Source organism: Triticum aestivum, chromosome 2D, assembly GCF_018294505.1.
Source record: "Triticum aestivum cultivar Chinese Spring chromosome 2D, IWGSC CS RefSeq v2.1, whole genome shotgun sequence".
In the NCBI taxonomy this organism is placed as follows: domain Eukaryota; kingdom Viridiplantae; phylum Streptophyta; class Magnoliopsida; order Poales; family Poaceae; genus Triticum; species Triticum aestivum.
Window position 1 is genome coordinate 643,151,497 of NC_057799.1, and position 10,473 is coordinate 643,161,969.

A 10,473-nucleotide genomic window follows, 5' to 3' on the forward strand; every position below is an offset into this window, starting at 1 on the left:
TTAATAGAACAAGTTTATTTTTATTAAATGCTTAGTTGAATTAATTGAATTAATACTAGTTGAATTAATAGAAGTAGTTGAATTAGTTGAATTAATAGAACTAGTAAGTGTTTAATGTTTCACCTATATGAACATAGGAAATGTCGTCTGACGACGAAAAAGATTTCATTAAGTGCGAATATTGTGAAGACCAGCGCGGCCTGTGCGACAGAAATTTCCTTGTTGATGATAGGCGCTTCAGCATCAAGCTGGATGAGACCTTCGAAGTGGATATAGTAAGTCACAACGACAAGTCTTTTTTCGTAATTAAGCATGACTTATATATGCTTCATTTGCTTCAACTTATAATTTTAAATTTTCACTATTCTACTAGCGCATCCCTTGCCATGCAAGAATTTTTGTCTTGGATAAGATAGGTTTCAGTGTTATGGAAATTATGGAGGTAAAGAGAGTTTACCTGAAGACCGAGCATGGTTATACTTTCAACGTCAAATTATACAGTGCAGACACGTACACCTATTTTGATTGCAAAACTTGGCAAGCACTATGCAAGGCTTATGCATTTGAGCCTGATATGGTTATCACCTTTGATATTCGTCCGGAAGATGATATTGAAGGTAATAGAGACATCTGGGTCGATGTGCAGACGTCTCCCGTTCTACCATTATGTGAGTTTCTCAACCATATTTATGTCTTTTATATTGTTTATTCAAAAATAGTTGACAACTAATTTCTATTGACAACTTATTTCCATTCAAGCAAACATGTCCGGCGCTTGGTAGACAGGACCTACTACTGTCCCGGAGCTGAACTAAACTGCGAGGAGATAAGTCATTATGTTTCATGGCTTGAGGATCTTCATACTGTCAAGACAAATTTTCTTCCTGCACTTGGAAATGTTAGTACTCAAAACGTGCGACCAATAGTGATCGTATTGAACTACGGTCACATCTATTTAGGAAAGATGGTAAGATTTTTACTATTTGTCCTCAGTGCATCTTTTGCATACATTATTTTTTTGCTAAACTTTCATTGCTAAGTATATTAATTACTATACGATGTTCTTCAACAGGGACTCCCGATGACAGTTGTGCCTCAGTGGATCAAGACTAAAGGTCACATGTCAATGGTTAGCTTACGGCCAAGATATCCTACATTGCACATGAGTGCATTCAGGATTTCTAAAAGTGATGAATGCTTAATAGTGAAAGATTGGAGCAAAATTGTTAACGATCCCAGAGAAGTACTAGGGGGCAACAATGAGAAGCGCAACCCACGATTAGGAGACAGGTTCATCTGCATGCTCCAGTATGATGAACCAGGAGAGCTATACATGTTCTATGCTATTTTACCTGAGAGAGAGCAGCAGGAGTGATTTAGCTAGTTCATGCTCTTAGTACTTTTGTCCTCTCATGTCCGTGTTCTTCGTCCTGAACTTAATATCAAAGGGTGATTTGCTTTTGTGGTGTTATGAACGCTTATAATATCATGACCATGTTGAACTCGATGATATCTTTGCTTCTGGTACAAGTGAATGTTTTTTCTTTAAGCTAGTGTTGGTGGTGTTAGATAGCGGTAATGACTATGATGATTAAACAGTGGTAATGACGACTATGATGATTTTTAGCTAGCTAGTATACTGTTGTTGATGATATGATGCAAGAGTTTTTATATTAATATGATGATGATGATGAGTTATTATATCATTTTAGAAAGAAACCGCAGATTAGTTTCAGCTGGATGGATCCTAGCTAAGTGATCAAGTATATGCCATATCCATATTATACTTGATCACGAGATATATATGGCATATACTTGATCACTTAGGTGAAAGTGATCAAGTATAATATGGATATGGCATATACTTGATCACTTAGCTAGGTCCAGTCGAAACTAATCTGCGGTACTTTCACCTAATGATTTAACAACTAAAATAATCACTAAATTAAATTGAAAACACAAAATTAAAGGAAAAATAAAAAATAATACCAAAACACCCCCAAACATTTAGTACCGGTTGGTGTTACAAACCGGCACTAATGTCCTGCACGCACCCGGGCCTGGCTCGTGCCACGTGGTGGCACTTTAGCGCCAGTTCGTGATGAACCAGTACTAAGGGGGGACTTTTAGTCCCCACTCTTTAGTGCCGGTTGTGGAACCGACACTAAAGGCCCTTACGAACCGGCGCTAAAGCCCGGTTCTGCACTAGTGGAGGTGCCAATTGTTGGGGAGGTGGACGTTGCTCCACGGGACCGACGTCCTCGTCTCCCAGTAGCGCCGACATACGTCGGCATTGAGGTACTGCCGGTCGCGCTCACCGGCGGCCCTAGGGGCGATGGTGAAGGGGGCAGGCGTGGGGGCTCGACGGGAGGTGCGCGGCGGTGACGCGGGCTCCTCCTTCTTCACGGAGCCGCGGCGGCGTCCCGAGGAGAGCCGGCCTCGCGGTCGTGCTTCCCCTTGCGGTCGTAGTTCCATAGCCCCATGGTTGCGGCCGGTCGGCGAGTTCGAGGACGGGGAGCGGCTAGGGTTTGGAGAGTGTCGGGTTTCGAGGGGGCAGAGAGGGGTCAGAGTGGGAAGTGTGGACGACGACTGCTACCTCTTGAGCACTGCGTTGGTTTTCCCTTGAAGAGGAAAGGGTGATGCAGTAAAGTAGCATAAGTATTTCCCTCAGTTTTTGAGAACCAAGGTATCAATCCAGTAGGAGACCATGCATGAGTCCCTCGCACCTACACAAACAAACAAGAACCTCGCAACCAACGCAATAAAGGGCTTGTCAATCCCTTCACGGTCACTTACGAAAGTGAGATCTGATAGATATGATAAGATAATATTTTTGGTATTTTTATAATAAAGATGCAAAGTAAAATAAAAGGAAATAAAAATAGCTAAGTGTTAGAAGATTAATATGATGGAAAATAGACCCGGGGGCCATAGGTTTCACTAGTGGCTTCTCTCGAGAGCATAAGTATTACGGTGGGTGAACAAATTACTGTTGAGCAATTGATAGAATTGAGCATAGTTATGAGAATATCTAGGTACGATCATGTATATAGGCATCACGTCCGCGACAAGTAGAACGACTTCTGCCTGCATCTACTACTATTACTCCACACATCGACCGCTAAACAGCATGCATCTAGAGTATTAAGTTCAAAAGAACAGAGTAACGCTTTAAGTAAGATGACATGATTTAGAGGGATAAACTCATGCAATATGATATAAACCCCATCTTGTTATCCTCGATGGCAACAATACAATACGTGCCTTGCTGCCCCTACTGTCACTGGGAAAGGACACCGCAAGATTGAACCCAAAGCTAAGCACTTCTCCCATTGCAAGAAAGATCAATCTAGTAGGCCAAACCAAACTGATAATTCGAAGAGACTTGCAAAGATAACCAATCATACATAAAAGAATCCAGAGAAGATTCAAATATTGTTCATAGATAAACTTGATCATAAACCCACAATTCATCGATCTCAACAAACACACCGCAAAAGAAGATTACATCGGATAGATCTCCACGAGAATCGTGGAGAACTTTGTATTGAGATCCAAAGAGAGAGAAGAAGCCATCTAGCTAATAACTATGGACCCGAAGGTCTGAGGTAAACTACTCACACATCATCGGAGAGGCTATGGTATTGATGTAGAAGCCCTCCGTGATCAATGCCCCCTCCGGCAGGACGCCGGAAAAGGCCCCAAGATGGGATCTCACGGGTACAGAAGGTTGCGGAGGTGGAATTAGGTTTTCGTGGATGCTTCTATTGGTTTGGGGGTACGTAGGTATATATAGGAGGAAGAAGTACGTCGGTGGAGCAACATGGGCCCCACAAGGGTGGAGGGCGCGCCTAGGGGGGGGGTAGGCGCGCCCCCCCTACCTCGTGCCCTCCTGGTTGCTTTCTTGACGTAGGGTCCAAGTCCTCTGGATCACGTTCGTTCCAAAAATCACGTTCCCGAAGGTTTCATTCCGTTTGGACTCCGTTTGATATTCTTTTTCCGCGAGTCAGTGAAATAGGCAAAAAACAACAATTTGGGCTGGGCCTCCGGTTAATAGGTTAGTCCCAAAAATTATATAAAAGTGTATAATAAAGTCCATTAAACATCCAAAACAGAATATAATATAGCATGAAGCAATCAAAAATTATAGATACGTTGGAGACGTATCAAGCATCCCCAATCTTAATTCCTGCTCGTCCTCGAGTAGGTAAATGATAAAAACAGAATTTTTGATGCGGAATGCTACTCGGCATAATATCAATGTAATTCTCTTAATTGTGGTATGAATATTCAGATCCGAAAGATTCAAGAATTTTTATTGACATAAAAATAATAATACTTCAAGCATACTAACTAAGCAATTATGGCTTCTCAAAATAACATGGCCAAAGAAAGTTATCCCTACAAAATCATATAGTCTGGCTATGCTCTATCTTCACCACACAAAGTATTTAAATCATGCACAACCCCGATGACAAGCCAAGCAATTGTTTCATACTTTTGGTGTTCTCAAACTTTTTCAATCTTCACGCAATACATGAGCGTGAGCCATGGACATAGCACTATATGTGGAATAGAATGGTGGTTGTGGAGAAGACAAAAGGGAGAAGATAGTCTCACATCAACTAGGCGTATCAACGGGCTATGGAGATGCCCATCAATAGATATCAATGTGAGTGAGTAGGGATTGCCATGCAACGGATGCACTAGAGCTATAAGTGTATGAAAGCTCAACAAAAGAAACTAAGTGGGTGTGCATCCAACTCGCTTGCTCACGAAGACCTAGGGCATTTTGAGGAAGCCCATCATTGGAATATACAAGACAAGTTCTATAATGAAAAATTCCCACTTGTATATGAAAGTGATATCATAGGAGACTCTCTATCATAAAGATCATGGTGCTACTTTGAAGCACAAGTGTGGTAAAAGGATAGTAACATTGTCCCTTCTCTCTTTTTCTCTCATATTTTTTTATTTTTTTTATTTGGGCCTTTTTTATGGCCTCTTTTTTTTCGTCCGGAGTCTCATCCCGACTTATGGGGAATCATAGTCTCCATCATCCTTTCCTCACTTGGGACAATGCTCTAAAAATGATGATCATCACACTTTTATTTACTTACAACTCAACAATTACAACTCAATACTTAGAACAAAATATGCCTCCGGCGGTGTACCGGGATATGCAATGAATCAAGAGTGACATGTATGAAAGAATTATGAACGGTGGCTTTGCCACAAATACGATGTCAACTACATGATCATGCGAGGCAATATGACAATGATGGAGCGTGTCATAGTAAACGGAACGGTGGAAAGTTACATGGCAATATATCTCGGAATAGCTATGGAAATGCCATGATAGGTAGGTATGGTGGCTGTTTTGAGGAAGGTATATGGTGGGTGTATGATACCGGTAAAAAGTGCGCGGTATTAGAGAGGCTAGCAATGGTGGAAGGAAGAGAGTGCGTATAATCCATGGACTCAACATTAGTCATAAAGAACTCATATATTTATTGCAAAAATCTACAAGTTATCAAAGCAAAGTACTACGCGCATGCTCCTAGGGGGATAGATTGGTAGGAAAAGACCATCGCTCATCCCTGACCGCCACTCATAAGGAAGACAATCAATAAATAAATTATGCTCCGACTTCATCACATAACGGTTCACCATACATGCATGCTACGGGAATCACAAACTTTAACACAAGTATTTCTCAAATCCACAACTACTCAACTAGCATGACTCTAATATCACCATCTTTATATCTCAAAACAATTATTAAGCATCAAACTTCTCATAGTATTCAACACACTCATAAGATTTTTTTTTACTAATCTTGAATGCCTATCATAATTAAAGCAAATTACCACGCTGTTTTGTAGGACTCTCAAAATAATATAAGTGAAGCATGAGAGAACAATAGTTTCTATAAAACAAATCCACCACCGTGCTCTAAAAGATATAAGTGAAGCACTAGAGCAAAAACTATATAGCTCAAAAGATATAAGTGAAGCACATAGAGTATTCTAACAAATTCCGAATCATGTGTGGCTGTCTCAAAAGGTGTGTACAGAAAGGATGATTGTGGCAAACTAACAAATAAAGACTCAAGTAATACAAGATGCTCCAAGCAAAACACATATCAGGTGGTGAATAAAAATATAGCTCCAAGTAAAGTTACCAATGGAAGTAGACGAAAGAGGGGATGCCTTCCGGGGCATCCTCAAGCTTTGGATTTTTGGTGTCACTAGATTATCTTGGGGTGCCATGGGCATCCCCAAGCTTAGTCTCTTGCCACTCCTTGTTCCATAATCCATCAAATCTTTACCCAAAACTTGAAAACTTCACAGCACAAAACTTAACAGAAAATCTCGTGAGCTCCGTTAGCGAAAGAAAACAAAACACCACTTCAAGGTACTGTAATGAACTCATTCTTTATTTATATTGGTGTTAAAACTGCTGTATTCCAACTTCTCTATGGTTTATAAACTATTTTACTAGCCATAGATTCATCAAAATAAGCAAACAACACGTGAAAAACAGAATCTGTCAAAAACAGAACAGTCTATAGTAATCTGTAACTAACGCAAACTTCTGGAACTCAAAAAATTCATCCAAAATAGTAAGACCTAGAAAATTTGTTTATTGATCAGAAGCAATTGGAATCAATATTTTATCACGTTCAGGTGATTTTTAACAATTGTTTTAGTGAACAGAAAGTTTCTGGAATTTTCAGCAAGATCAAATAACTATCATCCAAGAAGATCCTATAGGTTTATCTTGGCACAAACACTAATTAAAACATAAAAACAAACCTAACCAGAGGCTAGATCAAAGTTTTATTCCTAAACAGAAGAAAAAAGCAAAAAAAACTAAAAATAAATTGGGTTGCCTCCCAACAAGTGCTATCATTTAACGCCCCTAGCTAGGCATAAAAGCAAGGATAGATCTAGGTGTTGCCATCTTTGGTAGGCAATCCATAAGTGGCTCTCATTATAGATTCATAAGATAATTTAATTTTCTTTCTAGGGAAGTGTTCCATGCCTTTCGTTAATGGAAATTGGAATCTAATATTCCCTTCCTTCATATCAATAATTGCACCAATCGTTCCAAGGAAAGGTCTACCAAGAATAATAGGACATGAAGGATTGCAATCTATGTCAAGAACAATAAAATCTACGGGCACATAGTTCCTATTTGCAACAACAAGAACATCATTAATTCTTCCCATAGGTTTCTTAATAGTGGAATCCGCAAGGTGCAAGTTTAAAGAACAATCATCAAAATCACGGAAACCTAGCAAATCACATAAAGTTTTTGGGATCGTGGAAACACTAGCACCCAAATCACACAAAGCATAGCATTCATGATCTTTAATTTTAATTTTAATAGTAGGTTTCCACTCATCATAAAGTTTTCTAGGTATAGAAACTTCCAACTCAAGTTTTTCTTCATAAGATTGCATCAAAGCATCAACGATATGTTTAATAAAAGCTTTATTTTGACTATAAACATGTGGAGAATTTAGCACGGATTGCAACAAGGAAATACAATCTATCAAAGAGCAATTATCATAATTAAATTCTTTGAAATCCAAAATAGTGGGTTCATTAATATCTAGAGTTTTGATCTCTTCAATCCCACTTTTACCAATTTTTGCATCAAGATCTAAAAACTCCGAATTTTTGGGACGCCTTCTAGGTAAAGGTGGCCCATATTCAGTCCCATCATTATCAAGATTCATATTGGAAAACAAAGATTTCATAGGGGACACATCAATAACTTTTAGATCTTCATCTTTATTTTCATAGAAACTAGAAGAACACGCTTTCACAAAGCAATCTTTCTTAGCACGCATCCTAGCGGTTCTTTCTTTGCACTCATAAATGGAAATTCTCATGGCCTTGAGAGACTCATTGATATCATGCTTAGGAGGAATAGATCTAAGTTTCAAAGAATCAACATCAAGAGAAATTCTATCAACGTTCCTAGCAATTCATCAACTTTAAGCAATTTTTCTTGAAGCAAGGCATTGAAATTCTTTTGCGGATTCATAAATTCTTTAACACTAGTCTCAAATTCAGAAGGCATCTTATTAAAATTTCCATAAGAATTGTTGTACGAATTACCATAATTATTAGAGGAATTACTAGGGTACGGCCTAGGATTAAAGTTTCCTCTATACGCGTTGTTACCAAAATTATTCCTACCAACAAAATTCACATCCATAGATTCATTATTATTCTCAATCAAAGTAGACAAAGGCATATCATTAGGATCTGAAGAAACACTTTTAGTAGTAAATAATTTCATAAGTTCATCCATCTTTCCACTCAAAACATTAATTTCTTCTATCGCATGCACTTTTTTATTAGTAGATCTTTCGGTGTGCCATTGAGAATAATTAACCATAATATTATCTAGGAGTTTAGTAGCTTCTCCTAAAGTGATTCCATAAAAGTGCCTCCCGCGGCCGAATCTAAAAGATTTCTAGAAGCAAAATTCAATCCGGCATAAAATTTTGTATAATCATCCACAAATTCAAACCATGTGTAGGGCAATTACGTATCATTAATTTCATCCTCTCCCAAGCTTGTGCAACATGTTCATGATCAAGTTGCTTAAAATTCATAATATCGTTTCTAAGAGAGATGATCTTAGCGGGAGGAAAATACTTAGAGATAAAAGCATCTTTGCACTTATTCCAAGAATTAATACTATTTTTAGGCAAAGACGAAAACCAAGCTTTAGCACGATCTCTAAGCGAAAAAGGAAATAGCTTCAATTTAACAATATCATCGTCCACATCTTTCTTCTTCTTCATATCACACAAATCAAAGAAGCTATTTAGATGGGTAGCGACATCTTCACTAGGAAGGCCGGCGAATTGATCTTTCATGACAAGATTCAACAAAGCAGCATTAATTTCACAAGATTCAGTATCGGTAAGAGGAGCAATCGGAGTGCTAAGAAAATCATTGTTGTTGGTATTGGTAAAGTCACACAATTTAGTATTATCTTGAGCCATCGTGACAAACAAGCAATCCAACACACGAGCAAACAAGAAGCAAGCGAAAAAGAGGTGAACGGAAAAGAGAGGGCGAATAAAATGGCAAGGGTGAAGTGGGGGAGAAGAAAATGAGAGGCAAATGACAAATAATGTAATGCGAGGGAGATGAGTTTGTGATGGCTACTTGGTATGTCTTGACTTGGCGTAGATCTCCCCGGCAACGGCGCCAGAAATCCTTCTTGCTACCTCTTGAGCACTGCGTTGGTTTTCCCTTGAAGAGGAAAGGGTGATGCAGTAAAGTAGCGTAAGTATTTTCCTCAGTTTTTGAGAACCGAGGTATCAATCCAGTAGGAGACCACACACGAGTCCCTCGCACCTACACAAACAAACAAGAACCTCGCAACCAACGCAATAAAGGGCTTGTCAATCCCTTCACAGTCACTTACGAAAGTGAGATCTGATAGATATGATAAGATAATATTTTTGGTATTTTTATAATAAAGATGCAAAGTAAAATAAAACGCAATAAAAATAGCTAAGTGTTAGAAGATTAATATGATGGAAAATAGACCCGGGGGCCATAGGTTTCACTAGTGGCTTCTCTCGAGAGCATAAGTATTACGGTGGGTGAACAAATTACTGTTGAGCAATTGACAGAATTGAGCATAGTTATGAGAATATCTAGGTATGATCATGTATATAGGCATCACGTCCGCGACAAGTAGATCGACTCCTGCCTGCATCTACTACTATTACTCCACACATCAACCGCTATCCAGCATGCATCTAGAGTATTAAGTTCAAAAGAATAGAGTAACGCTTTAAGTAAGATGACATGATGTAGAGGGATAAACTCATGCAATATGATATAAACCCCATCTTGTTATCCTCGATGGCAACAATACAATACGTGCCTTGCTGCCCCTACTGTAATGGGAAAGGACAGCGCAAGATTGAACCCAAAGCTAAGCACTTCCCCCATTGCAAGAAAGATCAATCTAGTAGGCCAAACCAAACTGATAATTCGAAGAGACTTGCAAAGATAACCAATCATACATAAAAGAATCCAGAGAAGATTCAACTATTTTTCATAGATAAACTTGATCATAAACCCACAATTCATCGGTCTCAACAAACACACCGCAAAAGAAGATTACATCGAATAGATCTCCACGAGAATCGTGGAGAACTTTGTATTGAGATCCGAAGAGAGAGAAGAAGCCATCTAGCTAATAACTATGGACCTGAAGGTCTGAGGTAAACGACTCACACATCATCGGAGAGGCTGTGGTGTTGATGTAGAAGCCCTCCGTGATCAATGCCCCCTCCGGCAGGACGCCGAAAAAGGCCCCAAGATGGGTTCTCGCGGGTACAGAAGGTTGCGGCGGTGGAATTAGGTTTTCGTGGATGCTTTTGTTGGTTTGGGGGTACGTAGGTATATATAGGAGGAAGAAGTACGT